Here is a 21,198-nt window from a genome sequence, read left to right as displayed (position 1 = left end):
AGGGTGAGGGTGAGCTTTAGGGGTAGAGTTAGGGGCAGGGTGAGGGTTAGGGTTAGAGTTAGGGTTAGGGTGGGGGTGACGTTAAGGGTAAATGTAAGGGTTAGGCTGAGCGTGAGGGTTAAGGTAAGGGTGAGGGTTAGGGTTAGGGTGAGGGTTAGGGTTAGGTTTAGGGTGAGGGTGAGGGTTAGATTGAGGATTAGTGTTAGGGTTAGTGTGAAGTTTAGTGTGAGAATGAGGGTTAGGGTTAGGGCGAGGTCTATGGAAAGGGTGAGGTTTAGGGTTAGTGTTAGGGTGAGGTTTAGGATTACATTGATGCTTAGGGTTAGTGTGAGGTTTAGTGTTAGGGTTAGGGTTAGTGTTAAGGTGAGGGTAAGTGTTAGCGTGAGGGTTAGGCTTAGGTTGAGGGTTATGTTTAGTGTGAGGGTTAGGGTTAGGGTTAGGGTTATTGTTAGCATTAGGGTTAGGGTTAAGTTTATGGTGAGGGTGAGGGTGAGGTTTAGGGTTAGGTCTAGGATGAGGTTTAGGATAGGGTTAGGGTTAGGGTTAGGGTCAGGGTGAGGTTTAGTGTTAGAGTTAGGGTTAGGGTGAGGCTTACGGTGAGGGTTAGGGTTAGTATTAATGTTAGGGTTAGGCTTGAGTTGAGGGTTAGGTTGAAGGTGAGGGTTAGGGTTTGGGTTAGGAGTACATTAGGGTTAGTGTTAGGGTGAGTGTTAGGGTTACGGTTAAGGTTAGGGATAGGCTTAGGTTTAGGCTGAGGTTGAGGGTGATGGTTAGGGTTAGGGTGAGGTTTAGGGTTAGGGTTAGGGTGAGTGTGAGAGTTAGGGTTAGGGTTAGGCTTAGGATTAGGCTGAGGGTAAGTGTGAGGGTTAGGTTTAGGGTTAGGCTTAGGATTAGGCTGAGGGTGAGGGTGTGGGTTAGGGTTAGGGTTAGTGTTAGGGTGAGGTTTAGGGTTTGGGTTAGGGTTAGTGTTAGGGTTAGGGTGAGGGTGAAGTTTAGGGTTAGATTTAGGGTTAGGGTGAGGTTTAGGTTGAGGGTTATGGTAAGGGTTAGGGTTTGGGTTAGGGTTAGGGTGAGAGTTAGAAGGAGGGTTAGGGTTAGGGTTAGGGTTAGGGACAGGATTAGGGTTAGAGTGAGGGTGAGTGTGTGTGTTAGGTTTAGGTTTAGGGTTATGTTTAGGGTTAGGCTGAGGGTGAGGTTGAGGGTGAGGGTTAGGGTTAGGGGGAGGGTTAGGATGAGGGTTAGGGTTAGGATTATGGTTAGGGTAAGGGCTAGGGTAAGTGTGAGGGTGAGGTTTAAGGTAATGGTTATTGTTAGGGTTAGGGTGAGGGTAAGGTTTAGTGTTTGAGTTAGAGTTAGGGTGAGGCTGAGGGTGAGGGTTAGGGTTAGGGTTAGGATTAGGATTAGGGTAAGGGTTAGGGTGAGTGTGAGGGTTATGGTTAGGGTTAGGGTTAGGCTGAGGGTGAGGGTGAGGGTAAGGGTTAGGGTTAGGTGGAGGGTTAGGGATAGGGTTAGGGTTAGGGTGAGGGTGAGGTTTAGGGTTAGATTTAGGTTTAGGGTTAGTTAGGTCGAGGGTTAGAGATAGGGTTATTTTTAGTGTTAAAGTTAGGTTGAGGTTTAGTGTTATGGTTAGGATTAGGGTGAGGGTGTGGGTGAGGGTGAGGGTTAGGCTTAGGCTTAGGCTTAGGGTTAGGCTGAGGGTGAGAGTGGGGGTGAAGATTAGGTTTAGGGTGATGGTTAGGGTTAGGGCTAGGGTGAGTGTTAGGATGAGGGTTAGGATTAGGATTAGGGTTAGGGTGAGGTCTAGGGTGAGGGTGAGGGTTAGGGTAAGGGTTAGGCTTAGGCTTAGGGTTAGGCTGAGTGTGAGGCTGAGGGTGAGGGTTAGAGTCAGTGTGATGGTTAGGTTTATGGTTAGGGTGAGGGTTAGGATGAGGTTTAGGTTTAGGGTGAGGGTTAGGTTGAGGATGATGGTAAGTGTAAAGGTGAGGTTTAGGCTGAGGGTGAGGGTTAAGATTATGGTGAGTGTTAGTGTTATATTTAGGGTTAGGGTAAGTGTTAGGGTTAGGTTTAGGATTAGGGTGAGGGTTAGATTGAGGATATGGGTTAGGGTTAGTGTGAGGTTTAGGGTGGAAATGAGGGTTAGGGTTAGGGTGAAGGTGAGGGTTAGAATTAGGGTTAGGGTGAGGGCTAGGGTGAGGGTTAGGATTAGGGTTAGGGTTAGGGTTAGGGTGAGGTTTAGGATTAGGGTGAGGGTTAGGGTTAGTGTGAGGGTTAGTGTTAGGGTTACGGTTAGTGTTAGGGTGAGGATTAGGGTTAGGCTGAGGGTTATGGTTAGGATGAGGGTGAGGGTTAGGGTTAGGGTTAGGGTGAGGTTTAGTTTTAAGGTTAGGGTTAGAGTTAGGGTTAGGGAGAGGGTGAGGTTTACGGATACATTAAGGGTTAGTGTGAGTCTTAGGGTTAGGGTGCAGGTTAGCGTGGGGGTGATGGTAAGGGTAAAGTTGAGGGTTAGGCTGAGGGTGAGGGTTACCGTAAGGGTGAGGGTTAGGGTGAGGGTGAGGGTTAGTGTTAGCGTTAGGGTGAGGTTGAGGGTTAGACTGAGGATTAGTGTTAGGGTTAGTGTGAGGTTTATGGTGAGGATGATGGTTAGGGTTAGGGTGAAGGCTAGGGTGAGGGTGAGGGTTAGGGTTAGTGTTAGGGTGAGGTTTAGGGTTAGGGTGATGTTTAGGGTTAGTGTGAGGGTTAGTGTTAAGGTTAGGGTTAGTGTTAGGGTGAGTGTAAGTGTTATGGTGAGGGTTAGGGTTAGGGTGAGGGTTATGGTTAGGGTGAGGGTTAGGGTTAGGATAAGTGTAAGGGCAAGGGCTAGGCTGAGGGTTAGGGTGAGGTTTAGGGTTAGGGATAGGGTTAGGTTTAGTATTAGGGTTAGGGTGAGGGTGAATGTGAGGGTTAGGATTAGGTTAGGGTTAGGCTTAGAGTTAGGATGAGGGTTAGGTTTAGTATTAGGTTAGGGTGAGGGTGAATGTGAGGGTTAGGATTAGGTTAAGGTTAGGCTTAGAGTTAGGATGAGGGTTAGGGTTAGGGTTTGGGTTAGGGTAAGGGTGAGGATGAGGATGAAGGTTAGGTTTAGGGTTAGGGTTAGGGATAGGATTAGGGTTAGAGTGAGGGTGAGTATGTGTCTTAGGTTTAGGTTTAGGGTTTGGCTTAGTGTTAGGCTGAGGGTGAGTTTGAGGGTGAGGGTTAGGGTTAGGGGGAGGGTTAGGATGAGGTTTAGGGTTAGGATTAGGGTTAGGGTAAGGGCTAGGGTGAGTGTGAGGGTGAGGTTGAGGTTTAAGGTTAGGGTTAGAGTTAGGGTTAGAGTTAGGGTGAGGGTGAGGTTTAGGGTTAGAGTTAGGGTTAGGGTGAGGCTGAGGGTGAGGGTTAGGGTTAGTGTGAGGTTTAGGGTTAGGTTTAGGGTGCGTTTTAGGGTGAGGGTGAGGGTTAGGGTTAGAGTTATTATTAGGAATAGGGTTAGGGTTAGGGTGAGTGTGAGGGTTAGGGTTAGGTTTAGGTTTAGGCTTAGGGTTAGGCTGAGGGTGAAGGTGAGGTTGAGGGTTAGGGTTAGGGTTAAGGTTATGGGGAGGGTTAGTATGAGGGTTAAGGTTAGGATTAGGGTTAGGGTGAGGGCTAGGGTGAGGTTGAGGTTTAGGTTTAGTGTTAGGGTGAGGTTTAGGGTTAGTTATAGGGTTAGGTTTAGTGTGAGTGTGAGGTATAGGGTTAGAGTTAATGTTAAGGTGCTGCTGAGGGTGAGGCTTAGGATTAGGGTTAGGATTAGGGTTAGGTTGAGGGTGAGTGTGAGGTTTAGTGTTAGGGTTAGGCTTAGGCTCAGGGTTAGGCTGAGGATGAGGGTGGGGGTGAGGATTAGGGTTAGGTTGATGGTTAGGGTTAGGTTTAGGGTGAGGGTTAGTGTTAGGGTTAGAGTTAGGTTTAATGTGAGGGTGAAGTTTAGGGGTAGAGTTAGGGTTAGGGTGAGGGTTAGGGTTAGAGTGAGGGTTAGGTTGGGGTGACGGTAAGGGTAAATGTGAGGATTAGGGTGAGGGTTGGCGTTAGTGTTAGGGTGAGGTTTAGGGTTAGGGTGAGGGTGAGGGTTAGACTGAGGATTAGTGTTAGGGTTAGTGTGAAGTTTAGGGTGAGGGTAAGTGTTAGGGTGAGGGTTAGGGTGAGGGTGAGGGTGAGGTTTCGGGTTAGAGTTAGGGTTAGAATGAGGCTGAGGGTGAGGGTTAGTGTTAGTGTTAGGATTAGGATTAGAGTAAGGGTTAGGGTGAGTGTGTGGGTTAGGGTTAGGCTTAGGGTTAGGCTGAGGTTGAGGGTGAGGGTGAGGGTTAGGGTTAGGTGTAGGGTTAGGGTTAGGGATAGGGTGAGAGTTAGGGTTCGGTTATGTTTAGGTTTAGGGTGAGGGTTAGGGTTAGGGTTAGGGTGAGGGTGAGTGTTATGGTTAGGGTTAGGGTGAGGGTAAGGATGAGGATTAGGTTTAGGATTAAGGTTAGGGTGAGGGCTAGGTTGAGGGTGAGGGTTAGGTTTAGTGTTAGATTAAGGTTTAGGGTTAGGGTTAGGTTGAGGGTTAGGTTGAGTGTTAGGCTTACAGTGAGGGTGAGGATTAGGGTTAGGGTTAGGATTAGGGTTAGCATGAGGGTGAGTGTTAGGATTATGGTTAAGGTTAGGGTTAGGATTAGGTTTAGTGTTAGAATTAGTGTTATCGTTAGGGTTAGGTTTAGAGTTATGTTGAGCATGAGGGTGAGGGTGAGGTTGAGGGTTAAGGTTAGGTTGAGGGTTAGGGTTAGTGTGAGGGTTAGTGTTAGGGTTAGGTTTAGTGTGAGGGTTACAATTAGGGTTAGGGTGAGGGCTAGTGTGAGGGTGAGGATAAGGTTAGTGTTAGGGTTAGAGTGAGGTTTAGTGTTAGGGTTAGGTTTAGAGTTAGGGTTAGGGAGAGGGTGAGGTTTAGGGGTACATTTAGGGTTAGGGTGAGAGTTAGGGTTAGGGTGAGGGTTAGCATGGGGTTGACAGTAAGGGTAAAGTTGAGGGTTAGGCTGAGGTTGAGGGTTACAGTAAGGGTGAGTGTTAGGGTTAGGGTGAGCGTTAGTGTTAGTGTTAGGGTGAGGATGAAGGTTAGATTGAGGATTAGTGTTAGGGTTAGTGTGAGGTTTATGGTGAGGATGAGGGTTAGGGTTAGGGTGAAAGCTAGGGTGAGGGTGAGGGTTAGGGTTACTGTTAGGGTGAGGTTTAGGGTTAGGGTGATGTTTAGGGTTAGTGTGAGGGTTAGAGTTAGGGTTAGGGTTTGTTTTAGGGTGAGGGTAAGTGTTAGGGTGAGGGTTAGGTTTAGGGTGAGGGTTATGGTTAGGGTGAGGGTTAGGGTTAGGATAAGTGTAAGGGTGAGGGCTGGGCTGAGGGTTAGGGTTAGGGATAGGGTTAGGTTTAGTATTAGGGTTAGGGTGAGGGTGAATGTGAGGGTTAGGATTAGGGTTAGGGTTAGGCTTAGAGTTAGAATGGTTAGGGTTAGGGTTTGGGTTATGGTGAGGGTGAGGCTGAGGATTAGGGTTCGGTTTAGTTTTAGGGTTAGGGTTAGATTTAGGGTTAGTGTTAGTATTAGGGTTAGTTTTAGGGTTACAATGAGGGTTGGAGTTAGGGTTAGGGTTAGGTTTAGTCTTAGAGTTAGGGTGAGGGTTAGGATGAGGATTAGGTTTACGATTAGGGTTAGTGTGAGGGCTAGGGTGAAGGTGAGGATTAGGGTTAGTGTTAGGGTAAGGTTTAGGGTTAGGGTGAGGGTTAGGATGAGGGTTAGGGTTAAGGTGAGTGTGAGGGTTAGGGTTAGGGTGAGGGTTAGGGTTAGGATTAGGGTTAGGGTGAGGTTGAGTGTTAGCATTAGGGTTAGGGTTAGGGTTAGGGTTAGGTTTAAGGTTAGGATTAGTGTTATTGTTAGGGTTAGAGTTACGGTGAAGGTGAGCGTGAAGGTGAGTGTTAGGGTTAGGGTGAGGTTTGGGGTTAGGGTTAGGATTAGGGTTAGGGTGAGGGTGAGGTTTATGGTTAGATTTAGCTTTAGTTGGAGGGTTAGGTCGACGGTTAGGGTTAGGGTAAGTGTTAGGGTATAGGTTAGTTTGAGGTTTAGGTTGAGGTTTAGGGATAGGGTTAGGTTTAGGGTTCGGATTAGGGTTAGGGTGAGGGTGAGTGTGAGGGTTAGGGTTAGGGTTAGGCTTAGGCTTAGGGTTAGGCTGAGGGTTAGGGTCGGGTGAGGATTATGGTTAGGGTGATGGTTAGGATTAGGGTTATGGTGAGGGTTAGTGTTAGGATTAGGGTTAGAGTTAGGGTTAGGGTGAGGGTGAGGTTTCGGGGTAGAATTTGGGTAAGGATGAGGGTTAGGGTTAGAGTGAGGATTAGGGTGGGGGTGATGGTAAGCATAAAGGTGAGGGTTAGGCTGAGGGTGAGGGTTACGGTAAGGGTGATGGTTAGGGTTAGGGTGAGGGTTAGGTTTAGGGTTTTGGTGAAGGTGAGAGTTAGATTGAGGATTAGTGTTAGGGTTAGTGTGAAGTTTAGTGTGAGAATGAGGGTTCGGGTTAGGGCGAGGTCTAGGGAGAGGGTGAGGTTTAGGGGTAGTGTTAGGGTGAGGGTTAGGATTAGGGTGATGGTTAGGGTTAGTGTGAGGTTTAGTGTTAGGGTTAGGGTTAGTGTTAGGGTGAGGATAAGCGTTATGGTGAGGGTTAGGGTTAGGTTTAGGGTTGTGTTTAAGGTTAGGTTTAGGGTTAGGGTTAGGGTTATTGTTAGCATTAGGGTTAGGTTTAGGGTTAGGGTTAGGATTAGGGTTAGGGTGAGGGTGAGTGTGAGGTTTATGGTTAGGCTTAGGCTTAGGCTTAGGCTAAGTGTGAGGGTGGGGGTGAGGATTAGGGTTAGGGTGATGGTTAGGGTTAGGGTTAGGCTGAGGGTTAGTGTTAGGGTTAGGGTTAGAGTTAGGGTTAGGGTGAGGGTGAGGTTTCGGGGTAGAGTTAGGGTTAGGGTGAGGGTGAGGTTTAGTGTTAGGGGTAGGGTGAGGTTTGGGGTTAGGGTTAGGGTTAGGGTGAGGGTTAGGATGAGGGTTAGGGTTACGGTGAGCGTGAGGGTTAGGGTTAGGGTGAGGGTTAGGGTTAGGATTATGGTTAGGATGAGCTTGAGTGTTAGCATTAAGGTTAGGGTTAGGGCAAGGTTTAGGGTTAGAGTTAGGGTTAGGGTGAAGATGAGGGTGAGTGTTAGGGTTACAGTTAGTGGTAGGTTTAGGGTTGGGGTAAGGATGAGGGTTAGGGTGAGGGTGAGGGTTAGAGTTAGGGTTAGGGGGAGGGTTAGGATGAGCGTTAGGGATAGGATTAGGGTTAGGGTGAGAGTGAGGCTGAGGGTTAGGTTTAGTGTTAGGGTGAGGGTTAGGATTAGGGTTAGGGTGACAGCTAGGGTGTGGGTGAGGTTTAGGGTTAGGGTTAGGGTTAGGTTTAGGTTTAGGGTTAGGGTTAGGGTGAGGGTGAGGTTTAGGGTTAGAGTTAGGGTAAAGGTGAGGCTCAGGTTGAGGGTTAGTTTTAAGGTTAGTGTTAGAGTTAGGTTTAGGGTGAGGGTTAGGGTAAGGGTGAGGATTAGGGTTAGGGTTAGCATTAGGATTAGAGTTAGGGTTAGGGTGAGTGTGATGGATAGGTTTAGGGTTAGGTTTAGGCATAGGGTTAGGCGGAGGATGAGGGTGAGTTTGAGGGGTATGGTTCGGTTGAGGGTGAGGGTTAGATTGAGGATTAGGGTTAGGGTTAGTGTGCAGTTTAGGGTGAGAATGAGGGTTAGGGTTAGGGCGAGGTCTAGGGAGAGGGTGAGGTTTAGGGTTAGTGTTAGGGTGAGGTTTAGCTTTAGGGTGATATTTAGGGTTAGTGTGAGGTTTAGTGTTAGGGTTAGGGTTAGTGTCAAGGTGAGGGTAAGTGTTAGTGTGAGGGTTAGGGTTAGGGTGAGGGTTATGTTTAAGGTGAGGTTTAGGGTTAGGGTTATTGTTAGCGTTAGGGTTAGGGTTAAGGTTATGATGACGGTGAGGGTGAGGGTTAGGGTGAGTGTTAGGGTTAGGGTTAGGGAGAGCATTAGGGTTATGGTTAGGTTGAGGATTAGGGTTAGGGTAAGTATGAGGGTTAGGGTTAGAGTAAGTGTGAGGGTTACGATGAGGATTAGGGAAACTATTAGGGTTAGGGTGAGGGATAGGGTGAGGGTGAGGATTACGTATAGTGTTAGGGTAAGGTTTAGGGTTAGGGTTAGGGTTAGGGTGAGAGTTAAGATGAGGGTTAGTTTTACAGTGAGGGGGAAGATTAGGGTTAAGGTGAGGGTTAGGTTTAGGATTAGGGTTAGGGTGAGGTTGAGTGTTAGCATTAGGGTTATGGTTAGGGTTAGGGTTAGGTTTTGGGTTAGGATTAGTGTTAGTGTTAGGGTTAGAGTTATGGTGAGGGTGAGGGTTAGGGTCAGGGTTAGGATTAGGGTTAGGGTGAGGTTTAGGATTAGGATTAGGGTGAATGTGAGATTTATGGTTAGATTTAAGTTTAGTTGGAGGGTTAGGTCGAGGGTTAGTGTTAGGGTTAGTGTTAGGTTTAAGGTTAGGGTCAGGGTTAGGTTGAGGTTTAGGGTTAGGGTTAGGTTTAGGGTTAGAGTAAGGGTGAGTGTGAGGTTTAGTGTTAGGGTTAGGCTTAGGCTTAGGGTTAGGCTGAGGGTGATGGTGAGGGTGAGGATTAGGGTTAGGGTGATGGTTATGTTTAGGGTTATGGTGAGGGTTATTATAAGGGTTAGTGTTAGCGTTATGGTTAGGTTGAGGGTGAGGTTTAGGGGTAGAGTTAGGGTTAGGGTGAGGGTTAGCGTTAGAATGAGGGTTAGGGTGGGGGTGACGGTAAGGGTAAAGGTGAGGGTTAGGGTGAGGGTGAGGGTTATGGTAAGGTTGAGGGTTAGGGTTAAGGTGAGGGTTAGGGTGAGGGTTAGGTTGAGGTTGAGGGTTAGATTGAGGATTAATGTTAGGGTTAGTGTGAAGTTTAGAGTGAGAATGAAGGTTAGGGTTAGGGTGAGGTCTAGGGAGAGGTTGAGGTTTAGGATTAGTGTTAGGGTGAGGTTTAGGGTTAGGGTGATGGTTAGTGTTAGTGTGAGGGTTAGTGTTAGGGTTAGTGTTATTGTTAGGGTGAGGGTCAGTGTTAGGGTGATGTTTAGGGTTAAGGTGAGGGTAAGTGTTAGGGTGAGGGTTAGGGTTAGGGTGAGTGTTATGGTGAGGGTGAGGGTTAGGGTTAGGGTTAGGATTATTGTTAGCATTAGGGTTAGGGTTAAGGTTCTGGTGAAGGTGAGGTTGAGGATTAGGACTAGGATGACGTTTAGTTATACGTTTAGGGTTAGGGTTAGGGTCAGGGTGAGGTTTAGTGCTAGAGTCAGGGTTATGGTGAGGCTGAGGGTGAGGGTTAGGGTTAGGATTAATGTCAGGGTTGGGCTTAAGGTGAGCGTTAACTTGAGGGTGAAGGTTAGAGTTAGGAGTAGGATTAGGGTTAGGCTTAGGGTGAGTGTGAGTGTTAGGGTTAGGGTTAGGGATAGGCTTAGGGTTAGGCTGAGGTTGAGGGTGAGGGTTAGGGTTAAGGTGAGGTTTAGGTTTAGGGTTAGGGTGAGTGTGAGGGTTAGGGTTAGGCTTAGGATTAGGCTCAGGGTGAGGGTGTAGGTTAGGGTTAGAGTGAGGATTAGAGTTATGGGGAGGGTTAGGATGAGGGTTAAGGTTAGGGTTAGGTTTAGGCTGAGGGTGAGATTGAGGGTAAGGGTTAGGGTTAGGTATAGGCTCACGGTTAGGCTGAGGTTGAGGGTGAGGGTTAGGGTTAGGGTGAGGTTTAGGTTTAGGGTTATGGGGAGGGGGAGGGGGAGGGTTAGGCTTAGGATTAGGGTGAGGGTGAGGGTGAGTGTGTGTGTTAGGGTTAGGTTTAGGGTTAGGTTTAGGTTTAGGCTGAGGGTGAGATTGAGGGTAAGGGTTAGGGTTAGGGTGAGGGTTAGGGTAAGGTTTAGGGGGAGGGTTAGGAAGAGGGTTAGGGTTAGGATTAGGATTGGGTGAGGGTTAGAGTGAGGGTGAGGTTTAGGGTTAGGGTGAGGGTTAATGTTAGGGTTAGGGTGAGAGTTACGGTTCGGTTTAAGTTTAGGGTGACATTGAGGGTTAGGTTAAGGGTTACGGTGAGGGTGCGGGTTAGGGTTAGGTTGAGGGTTAGGTCTCAGTTTAGGGTTAGGGTGAGGGTGAGGGTTAGGTTTAGTGTTAGGGTGAGGGTTAGGTTGAGGGTTAGAGTTAGGATTATGTTTAGGATGAGGGCTAGGATGAGGGTGAGGTTTAGGGTTAGGTTTAGGGTTAGGGTTAGGGTTAGGGTGAGGGTGAGGTTTAGGGTTAGAGTTATGGTTAGGGTGAGGCTTAGGTTGAGGGTTAGGATTAGGGTTAGGGTTAGATTTAGGGTTAGGTTGAGGTGAGGGTTAGGCTTAGGGTTAGTATTAGATTTAGGGTAAGGTTTAGGGTGAGTGTGAACTTTAGGGTTAGGGTTAGGCTTAGGCTTAGTGTTAGGCTGAGGGTGAGGGTGAGGGTTAGGGTTAGGGTTAGGGTGAGGGTTAGGATTAGGGTTAGGCTGAGAGTTAGTGTTCGGTTAGGTTTAGGGTTAGGGTGAGGGTTAGGCTTAGGGTTACCGTGAGCTTGAGATTCAGGATTAGGTTGAGAGTTAGGGTTAGGTTTAGGGTTTCGGTTAGGGTTAAGATTAGGGTTAGGGTGATGGTAAGTATGAGGATTAGGTTTAGGATTAGGGTTAGGGTGAGGGCTATGGTGAGGGTTAGGTTGAGGGTTAGGGTTACGGTAAGGGTGAGGATTAGGGTTAGGGTTAGAGCTAGGGTTAGGTTTAGGGTTAGGATTAGTTTTATTGTTAGGGTTAGGGTTAGAGTTATGGTGAGGGTGAGGGTGAGGGTTAGGGTGAGGGAGAGGTTTAGGGTTAGGGTTAGTATTAGGGTTAGGGTGAGCTTGAGGTTTAGGGATATATTTAATATTAGTTGGAGGGTTAGGGTTAGCGTTAGGGTTAGGGTTATGATTAGTGTTATTGTTAGGGTTAGGGTTAGATTTATGGTGAGAGTCAGGGTGAAGTTGAGGTTGAGGGTTAGGGTTAGGGTTAGTTTTAGGGTTAAGGATAGGTTGAAGGTTATGTTGAGGTTTAGGGTTATGGTTAGGGTTAGGGTTAGGATTAGGGTGAGGGTGAGGGTGATTGTGAGGGTTAGGATTAGGCTTAGGCTTAGGCTTAGGTTTAGGCTGAGGGTGAGGGTGGGGTTGAGGATTAGGGTTAGCGTGAGGGTTAGGGTTAGGTTGAGGGTTAGGATGAGGGTTAGGATTAGGATTAGGGTTAGGGTGAGGGTGAGGGTTAAGGTTAGGGTGATGGTTAGGTTTTCGGTTAGGATGAGGTTTAGGGTTAGGGTGAGGTTTAGGGTGAGGATAATGTTAAGGGTAAAGGTGAGGTTTAGGCTGAGGGTGAGGGTTAAGATAAGGGTGAGGGTTAGGGTTAGGTTTAGGGTTAGGGTGAGGGTTAGATTGTGGATTAGGGTTAGGGTTAGTGTGAGATTTACGATTAAGGTGAGGGTTAGGGTTAGTGTGAAGGGTGAGTGTTAGGGTTAGGGTTAGTGTTAGGGTGAGGGTTAGTGTTAGTATGAGGGTTAGGGTTAGGGTGAGGGTTATGGTTATGGGGAGGGTTAGGGTTAGGTTTAGGGTTATTGTTAAGTTTATAGTTAGGGTTACAGTTAAGGTGAGGGTGAGGGTTAGGGTTAGGCTTAGGGTGAGGTTTAGTGTTAGGGTTAGGGTTAGAGTTAGGTTTAGGTTGAGGATGAGGTTTATGGGTACAGTTAGGGTTAGGATGAGGCTTAGTGTTAAGAGTGCATGTTAGCGTGGTTGTGACGGTAAGGGTAAAGTTGAGGGTTAGGCTGAGGGTGAGGGTTACGGTAAGGGTGATGGTTAAGGTTAGGTTGAGGGTTAGTGTTAGCTTTAGGGTGAGGGTGAGGGTTAGATTGAGGATTAGTGTTAGGGTTAGTGTGAGATTTAGGGTGAGGATGAGGGTTAGGGTTAGGGTGAGGGCTATGGTGAGGTTGAGTGTTAGGGTTAGTGTTAGGGTGAGGTTTAGGGTTAGGGTGATATTTACAGTTAGTGTGAGGGTTAGTGTTAGGTTTAGGGTTAGTGTTAGGGTGAGGGTAAGTGTTAGGGTGAGGGTTAGGTTTAGGGTGAGGGTTATGGTTAGGGTGAGGGTTAGGGTTAGTGTTAGGTTTATTGTTAGGGTTAGGGTTAGGGTTACGGTTACGGTGAGTGTGAGGGTGAGAGTTAGGTTTAGAGTTAGGATGAAGTTTACTGTTAGGGTTAGGCTTAGAGTTAGGGTTAAGGTGAGGGTAAGGTTTAGGGGTAGAGTTAGGGTTAGGGTGAGGGTTAGGGTTAGGGTGCGGGTTAGCATGGGGGTGAAGGTAAGGGTAAAGGTGAGGGTTAGGCTGAGGGTGAGTGTTACGGTAAGGGTGAGGGTTATTGTTAGGGTGAGGGTTAGTGTTAGCGTTAGGGTGAGTGTGAGGGTTAGATTGAGGATTATAGTTAGTGTTGGTGTGAGGTTTAGGGTGAGGATGAGGGTTAGGGTTAGTGTTAGGGTGAGGTTAACGGTTAGGGTGATGCTTAGGGTTAGTGTGAGCGTTAGTGTTAGCGTTAGGGTTTATGTTAGGGTGAGGGTAAGTGTTAGGGTGATGGTTAGGGTTAGCTAAGGGTTATGGTTGGGGTAAGGGTTATGATTAGGGTGAGGGTGAGGTAGGGTTAGGGTTATTGTTAGGGTTAGGGTTAGTGTTAGGGTTATGGTTAGGTTTAGGGTTAGGGTTAGGGTTAGGGTTAGGGTTAGAATGAGGTTTAGGTTTAGGGTTAGGGTTAGGGTTAGCGTTAGGGTTAGAGTGAGGATGAGATTTAGGGTTAGAGTTTGTGTTAGTGTTAGTGTTAGGGTTAAGGTGAGGGTTAGGGTTAGGCTTAGGCTTAGGCATAGACTTAGGCTTAGGCTGAGCATGAGTGTGAGGGTTAGGGTGAGGGTTAGGGTGAGGTTTAAGATTAGGAAAAGTGTAAGGGTGAGGGTTAGGGTGACGGTTAGGAAAGGGATAGGGTTTGGTTTAGGATTAGGGTTAGGGTGACAGTGAGTGTGAGGGTTATGATTAGGGTTAGGCTTAGGCTTCGAGTTAGGATGAGGGTTAGGTTAGGGTTTGGGTTAGGGTGAGGGTGAGGCTGAATATTAGTGTTAGGTTTAGGGTTAGGTTTAGGGTTAGTGTTAGGGTTAGGATTATGGTTAGGGTTAGGGTTACGGTGAGGGTTAGGGTTAGGGTTAGGTTTAGGGTGAGGGTTAGGGTTAGGGTGAGGGTTATTGTTAGGATTAGGATTAGGGTGAGGTTGAGTGTTAGCATTAGGGTTAGGGTTAGTGTAAGGGTTAGGTTTTGAGTTAGGATTAGTGTTATTGTTAGGGTTAGAGTTAGAGTTATGGTGAGGGTGAGGGTTAGGGAGAGGGTTAGGGTTAGGGTTAGGGTGAGGTTTAGGGTTAGGGTTCAGATTAGTGTTAGGGTGAGGGTGAGGTTTATGGTTAGATGTAGGTTTATTTGGAGGGTTAGGTCGAGGGTTAGGCTTAGGGTTAGTGTTAGGTTTAAGGTTAGGGTGAGGGTTAGGTTGAGGTTTATGGGTAGGGTTAGGTTTAGGGTTAGGATTAGGCTTAGGGTGAGGGTGAGTGTGAGGTTTAGGGTTAGGGTTAGGCTTAGGCTTAGGTTTAGGCTGAGGGTGAGTGTGGGGGTGAGGATTAGGGTTAGGGTGATGGTTATGGTTAGGGTTATTGTGAGGGTTAGTGTTATGGTTAGGGTTAGAGTTAGGGTTAGGGTGAGGTGAGGTTTAGGGTGAGGGTTAGGGTTAGGTTGCGGGTAGCGTGGGGGTGACGCTAAGGGTAAATGTCAGGGTTAGGCTGTGGGTGAGAGTTACGGTAAGAGTGAGGTTTAGGGTTAGCGTGAGGGTTCGGGTGAGGGTTAGGGTGAGGTTGAGGGTTAGATTGAGAATTAGTGTTAGGGTTAGTGTGAAGTTTAGGGTGAGGATGAGGGTTAGCGTTCGGGTGAGGGCTAGGGAGATGGTGAGGTTTAGGGTTAGAGTTAGGGTGAGGTTTAGGATTAGCATGATGGTTAGGGTTAGTGTGAGGGTTAGTGTTAGGGTTAGGGTTAGTGTTAGGGTGAGGGTCAGTGTTAGGTTGAGGGTTAGGTTTAGGATGAGGGTAAGTGTTAGGTTGAGGGTTAGGGTTAGGGTGAGGGTTATGGTTAGGGTGAGGGTTAGGGTTAGGGTTAGGATTATTGTTAGCATTAGGGTTAGGTTTACAGTTCTAGTGAGGGTGAGGGTGAGGTTAGGGTTAGGGCTAGGATGAGGTTTAGTTATACGGTTAGTGTTAGGGTTAGGATCAGGGTGAGGTTCAGTGTTAGAGTCAGGGTTAGTTTGAGGCTGAGGGTGAGGGTTAGGGTTAGGTTTAAGGTTAGGGTGAGTGTGAGGGTTAGAGTGAGGGTTAGGGATAGGCTTAGGGTTAGGCTGAGGTTGAGGGTGAGCGTTAGAGTTAGGGTGTTGTTTAGGGGTAGGGTTAGGGTGAGTGTGAGGGTTAGGGTTAGGCTTAGGATTAGGCTGAGGCTGAGGGTGTGTGTTAGGGTTAGGGTGAGGTTTAGGGTTATGGGGAGGGTTAGGATGAGGGTTAGAGTTAGGATTAGGGGTAGGGTTAGGGTGATTGTGTGTATTAGGGTTAGGTTTAGGGATAGGCTTTGGGTTAGATGGTGGGTGAGGTTGAGGGTGAGGGTTAAGTTTAAGGTGAGGGTTAGGGTAAGGGTTAGGGCAAGGGTTAGGAATAGTGTTAGGATTAGGATTAGTGTTGGGTGAGGGCTAGGGTGAGGGTGAGATTTAGGGTTAGGGTTATTGTTAGGGTGAGGGTAAGTGTTAGGGTGAGGGTTAGTGTTAGGGTGAGGGTTATTTTTAGGATGAGGGTTAGGGTTAGGGTTAGGATGATGAGGTTTAGGTTTAGGGTTAGGGTTAGAGTTATGGTTAGGCTGAGGGTTAGGTTTAGGTTTAGGCTTAGGCTTAGGCTGAGAATGAGCATGAGGGTTAGGGTGAGGGTTAGGGTGAGTTTTAGGGTTAGGGTGAGAATTAGGGTGAGGGTTAGGATGAGGTTTAGGATTAGGATAAGTTGTAAGGGTGAGGGCTAGGCTGAGGGTTAGGGTGAGGGTTAGGTTAAGGGATAGGGTTTGGTTTAGGATTAGGGTTAGGGTGAGGGTGAGTGTGAGGGTTAGGATTAGGGTTAGGGTTAGGCTTAGAGTTGGGATGAGGGTTAAGGTTAGTGTTTGGGTTAGGGTGAGGGTGAGGCTAAGTATTAGGTTTAGGTTTAGGGTTAGGTTTAGGGTAAGGTTTAGGGTTAGTGTTAGGGTAAGGGTTATGGTAAGGGTTAGGGTTACGGTGAGGGTTAGGGTTAGGGTTAGGGTGAGGGTTAGGATGAGAGTTAGGGTTACAGTGAGGGTGAGGGTTAGGGTTAGGGTGAGGGTTAGGGTTAGGGTTAGGGTGAGGTTTAGGGTTATGGTTAGGATTAGGGTTAGGGTGAGGTAGAGGTTTATGGTTAGATTTAGGTTTATTTGGAGAGTTAGGTTGAGGGTTAGGTTTAGGGTCAGTGTTAGGTTTAAGGTAAGGGTGAGGGATAGGTTGAGGTTTAGGTTTAGGGTTAGGTTTAGGGTTAGGATTAGGGTTAGGGTGAACGTGAGTGTGAGGTTTAGGGTTAGGGTTAGGCTTAGGCATAGGGTTAGGCTGACGGTGAGTGTGGGGGTGAGGATTAGGTTTAGGGTGATGGTTAGGGTTAGGGTTATGGTGAGGGTTAGTGTTAGGGTTAGAGTTAGGGTGAGGGTGAGGGTTAGGTTTTGGGTTAGGGTGAGTGTGAGGCTGAGGATTAGGGTTAGTTTTAGGGTTAGGTTTAGGGTTAGGGTTAGTGTTAGGTTTAGGGTTAGGGTTAGGGTTATGCTGAGAGTTAGGGTTAGGTTTAGGGTTAGGCTGAGGGTGAGGGTGGGGGTGAGGATTAGAGTTATGGTTAGCGTTAGGCTTAGGGTTACGGTTATGTTTAGGGTGAGGGTTAGGGTTAGGGTTTGGTTGAGGTTTAGGATTTGGGTTAGGGTTAGAGTTAGGTTTAGGGTGACGGTGAGGTTTAGGGTTAGAGTTAGTTTTAGGGTGAGGGTTAGGGTTAGGGTTCGTGTTAGGGTTAGGGTTAGGTTGAGAGTTACGGGGAGGGTTAGGGTTAGGGTAAAGGTTAGGATTGGGTTATGGTGAGGGTGCGTGTGTGTGTTAGGGTTAGGTTTAGGGTTAGGCTTAGAGTTAGGCTGAGGTTGAAGTTGAGGGTGAGGGTTAGGGTTTCAGTGAGGGTTAGCGTAAGGGTTAGGAGGAGTGTTAGGAGGAGTGTTAGGGTTAGGATTAGGGTTAGGGTGAGAGGTAGGGTGAGGGTTAGGTTTAGGTTTAGGGTTAGGATGAGGGTTAGGTTTAGGGTTAGGGTGAGAGTTAGGGTTCGGATTAAGTTTAGGGTTAGGTTGAGAGTTAGGGTATGGGTTATGTTGAGGGTGAGTGTGAGGTTGAGGGTTAATGTTAGTGTTAGGATGAAGGTTAGGATGAGGGTTAGGGTTAAGACTAGGGTTAGGGTGAGGGCTAGGGTGAGGGTGAGGTTTAGGGTTAGGTTTAGGGTTAGGGTGAGGCTGAGGTTGAGGGGTAAGGTTAGGGTTAGGATTAGGTTTAGGTTAAGGGTTAGGGTGAGTGTGAGCATTAGGTTTCGGGTTAGGGTTAGGCTTAGGGTTAGGCTAAGGGTGAGGGTGACGGTGAGGGTTAGGGTTAGGGTGAGTTAGGGCTAGGGTTAGGGTGAGAGTTAGGGTTCGGTTAAGTTTAGGGTTAGGGTGAGTGTTAGGGTTAGGGTTACAGTGAGCGTGAGGGTTAGGGTTAAGGTGAGGGTGAGGGTTAGGTTTAGGGTAAGGGTTAGCATTAGGATTAGGGTTAGGGTGAGGTGGAGTGTTAGGATTAGGGTTAGAGTTAGGGTTAGGGTTTGGTTTAGGGTTTGGATTAGTGTTATTGTTAGGTTTAGTTTTAGAGTCATGGTGAGGGTGAGGGTGAGGGTTAGGGTGGGTTTGAGGGTTAGGGTGAGGTTTAGGATTAGGGTTAGGATTAGGGTTAGGGTGAGTGTGAGTGTGAGGTTTAGGGTTAGATTTAGGGTTAGTTGGAGGGTTAGGTCGAGGGTTAGGGTTAGGGTTAGTTTTAGGGTTAAGTTTAGGGTGAGGTTTAGGTTGAGGTTTAGGGTTATAGTTAGGGTTAGGGTTAGGATTATGGTGAGGGTGAGGGTGAGTGTGAGGGTTTGGGTTAGTGTGAGGTTTAGGCTTCGGGTTAGGCTGAGGGTGAGGGTGGGGGTGAGTATTAGGTTTAGGGTGATGGCTAGGGTTAGGGTTAGGGTGAGGGTTAGGATGAGGGTTAGGGTTAGGATTAGGGTTAGGGTGAGGGGTAGGGTGAGGGGTAGGGTTAGGGTGAGGTTTAGGATTAGGGTGAGGGTTAGGGTTAGTGTGAGGGTTATTGTTAGGGTTAGGGTTAGTGTTAGGGTGAGGGTAAGTGTTAGGGTGAGGGTTAGGGTTAGGGTGAGGGTTATGGTTCGTGTGAGGGTTAGGGTTAGGGTGAGGGTTATTGTTAGGTAGGTTTAAGGTTATGGTGAGGTTGAGGGTGAGGGTTAGGATTAGGGTGAGGTTTAGTGTTAAGGTTAGGGTTAGAGTTAGGGTTAGGGTGAAGGTGAGGTTTAGGGATAGTGTTAGGGTTTGGATGAGGGTTAGGCTTAGTGTGCTGGTTAGTGTGTGGGTGACGGTAAGGGTAAAGGTGAGGTTTAGGCTTAGGGTGAGGATTACGCTAAGGGTGAGGGTTAGTTTGAAGGGTGAGTGTTAGTGTTAGCTTTAGGGTGAGGGTGATGGTTAGATTGAGGATTATTGTTAGGGTTAGTGTGAGGTTTAGGGTGAGGATGAAGGTTAGCGTTAGGGTGAGGGCCAGGGTGAGGTTAAGGGTTAGGGTTAGTGTTAGGGTGAGGTTTAGGTTTAGGGTGATGTTTAGGGCTAGTGTGAGGGTTAGTGTTAGGGTTAGGGTTAGTTTTAGGGTGAGGGTAAGTGTTAGGGTGAGGGTTAGGGTTAGGGTGAGGGTTATGGTTAGGGTGAGGGTTAGGGTTAGGGTTAGGCTGAGGGTTAGGTTTAGGTTTAGGCCTAGGCTTAGGCTTAGGCTGAGAATGAGCGTGAGGGTTAGGATGAGTGTTAGGGTGAGGGTTAGGGTTAGGGTTAGGGTTAGGGTGAGGGTTAGGATGAGGTTTAGGATTAGGATAAGTGTAAGGGTGAGGGCTAGGATGAGGGTTTGTGTGAGGGTTAGGGTAAGGGATAGGGTTAGGTTTAGGGTTAGGGTTAGTGTTACGCTTAGGGTTAGGGTTAGGTTTAGGCTTAGGGTTAGACTGTGAGTGAGGGCGGGGGTGAGGATTAGAGTTAGGCTTAGGCTTAGGCTTAGGCTTATGCCAAGCATGAGGGTGAGGGTTAGGGTTAGGGTTAATGTGAGGTTTAGGTTTAGGGTTAGGGTTAGAGTTAGGGTTAGGGTGAGAGTCAGGTTTACGATTAGAGTTAGGCTTAGTGTTAGGGTTAGGGTTTTAGGGTGAGGGTTTGGGTTAGAGTTAGGTTTAGGCTTAGGCTTATGCCAAGCATGAGGGTGAGGGTTAGAGTTAGGGTTAGGGTGAGGGATAGGGTTAGGGTTAGGTTGAGGGTTAGGATGAGGTTTAGGGTTAGGATTAGTGTTAGCGTGAGGACTAGGGTGAAGGTTAGAGTCAGGGTTAGGTTTAGGGATAGGGTTAGGTTTAGGATTAGGGTTAGGTTGAGGGTCAGTGTGAGGGTCAGCATTAGGGTTAGGCTTAGGGTTAGGGTGAGGGTTAGTGTTAGGATTTTGGTTAGGGTTAGGGTGAGGCTGAGGATTAGGGTTAGGTTTAGGGTTATGTTTAGGGTTAGATTTAGGGTTAGGGTTAGGGTTAGGGTTACAGTTAGGTTTAGAGTTAGGGTTAGGCTTAGGCTTAGGGTTAGGCTGAGGGTAAGGGTGGGGTTGAGGATTAGGGTTAGGGTGAGGATTAGTGTTATTGTTAGTGTTAAGGTTAGAGTGAAGTTTGCAGTGAGGGTGAGGATGAGGATGAGGGTTATGGTTAGGTTTATAGTTAGTGTTATTTTTAGGGTTAGGGATAGAGTTACGGTGAGATTGAGGGTGAGGGTGAGGGTTAGGGTTAGTGTGAGGTTTAGTGTTAGGGTTATGGTTAGAGTTAAGTTTAGGGTGAGGGTGAGCTTTAGGGGTAGAGTTAGGGTTAGGGTGAGGGTTAGGGTTAGGGTGCGGGTTAGGGTGGGGGTGACGCTAAGGGTAAAGGTGAGGGTTAGGATGAGGGTGAGGGTTTCTTTAAAGGTGAGGGTTAGGGTTAGGGTGAGGTTTAGTGTTAGCTTTAGGGTGAGGGTGAGGTTAGATTGAGGATTAGTGTTAGGGTTAGTGTGAAGTTTAGGGTGAGGATGAGGGTTAGGGTTAGGGTGAGAGCTAAGGTGAGGGTGAGGGTTAGGGTTAGTTTCAGTGTGAGGTTTTGGTTTAGGGTGATGTTTAGGGTTAGTGTGAGGGTTAGGGTTAGGGTTAGGGTTCGTGTTAGGGTTAGGGTTAGTGTTAGGGTGAGGGTTAGGGTTAGGGTGAGGGTGAGGGTTAGGGTTAGGGTTATTGATAGGGTTAGGGTTAGGTTGAGGGTGAGATTTAGGTTTAGAGTTAGGGTTAGTGTTAGGGTTAGGGTTAGGGTAAGTGTTATGGTTAGGGTTAGGCTTAGGTTTTGGCTTAGGCAGAGCATCAGGGTGAGGGTTAGGGTTCGGGATAGGGTGAGGGTTAGGGTTAGGGTGAGGGTTAGGATGAGGTTTAGGGTTAGGATTAGGGTTAGGGTGAGGGTTGGGTGAGGGTAATGTGAGGGTTAGGGTTAGGGTTAGGGTGAGAGTTAGGGTTCGGGTTAAGTTTAGGGTCAGGGTGACTGTTAGGGTAAGGGTTACGGTGAGGGTGAGGGTTAGGGTTAGGTTGAGGGTTAGGGTTAGGATTAGGGTTAGGGTGAGGGTGAGGGTGAGCTTTAGGGTTAGTGTTAGGGTGAGGGATAGGATGAGGGTTAGGATTAGGATTAGGGTGAGGGCTATGTTGAGGGTGAGGTTTAGGGTTAGGGTTAGTGTGAGGTTTAGGATTAGGTTTATGGTTAGGGTGAGTGTGAGATTTAGGGTTAGACTCTGGGTTAGGGTTAGGGTTAGGGTGAGCGTTAGGGTTAGGGTTAGGCTTAGGCTTAGGCTTAGGCTTAGGGTGAGTGTTAGGGTTCGGAATAAGGTGAGGGTTAGGGTTAGGGTTAGGGTAAGGTTTAGGGTTAGGGTTAGGATTAGGTTTAAGGTGAGGGTGAGGTGTATGGTTATATTTAGGGTTACTTGGAGGGTTAGGTCGAGGGTGAGAGTTAGGGTTAGTGTTAGGGTTAAGGTTAGGGTGAGGGTTAGGTTGAGGTTTAGGGTTATGGTTAGGGTCAGGGTTAGGATTAGGGTTAGGGTTACGGTGAGGGTGAGTGTGAGGGTTAGGGTTAGGCTTAGGCTTAGGCTGAGATTGAGGGTGGGGGTGTGGATTAGGGTTAGGGTGATGGTTAGGTTTAGGGTTAGGGTGAGGGTTAGGGTGAGGGTTAGGGTGAGGGTTAGGGTGAGATTTAGGGTTAGGGTGAGAGATAGGGTTCGGGTTAAACTTAGGGTCAGGTTGACGGTTATGGTAAGGGTTACGGTGCGGGTGAGGGTTAGGGTTAGGTTGAGGGTTAGGGTTAGCATTAGGGTTAGGGTGAAGGTGAGGGTGATGGTTAGGGTTAGTGTTAGGGTGAGGGATAGGATGAGGGTTAGGATTAGGATTAGAGTGAGGGCTAGGGTGAGGTTTAGGGTTAGGGTTAGGGTGAGGTTTAGGGTTAGGGTTAGGGTGAGGGTGAGGGTGAGATTTAGTGTTAGACTTAGGGTTAGAGTTAGGGCTAGGGTTAGGGAGAGCATTAGGGTTAGGGTTAGGGTTAGGCTTAGGCTTATGCTTAGGCCGAGCATGAGGGTGCGGGCTAG

Source organism: Dipodomys merriami, unplaced genomic scaffold (genome assembly GCF_024711535.1).
Source record: "Dipodomys merriami isolate MVZ:Mamm:240054 unplaced genomic scaffold, mDipMer1.0.p SCAF_98, whole genome shotgun sequence".
Lineage (NCBI taxonomy): Eukaryota > Metazoa > Chordata > Mammalia > Rodentia > Heteromyidae > Dipodomys > Dipodomys merriami.
Note: the sequence above shows the minus strand (reverse complement) of the source record.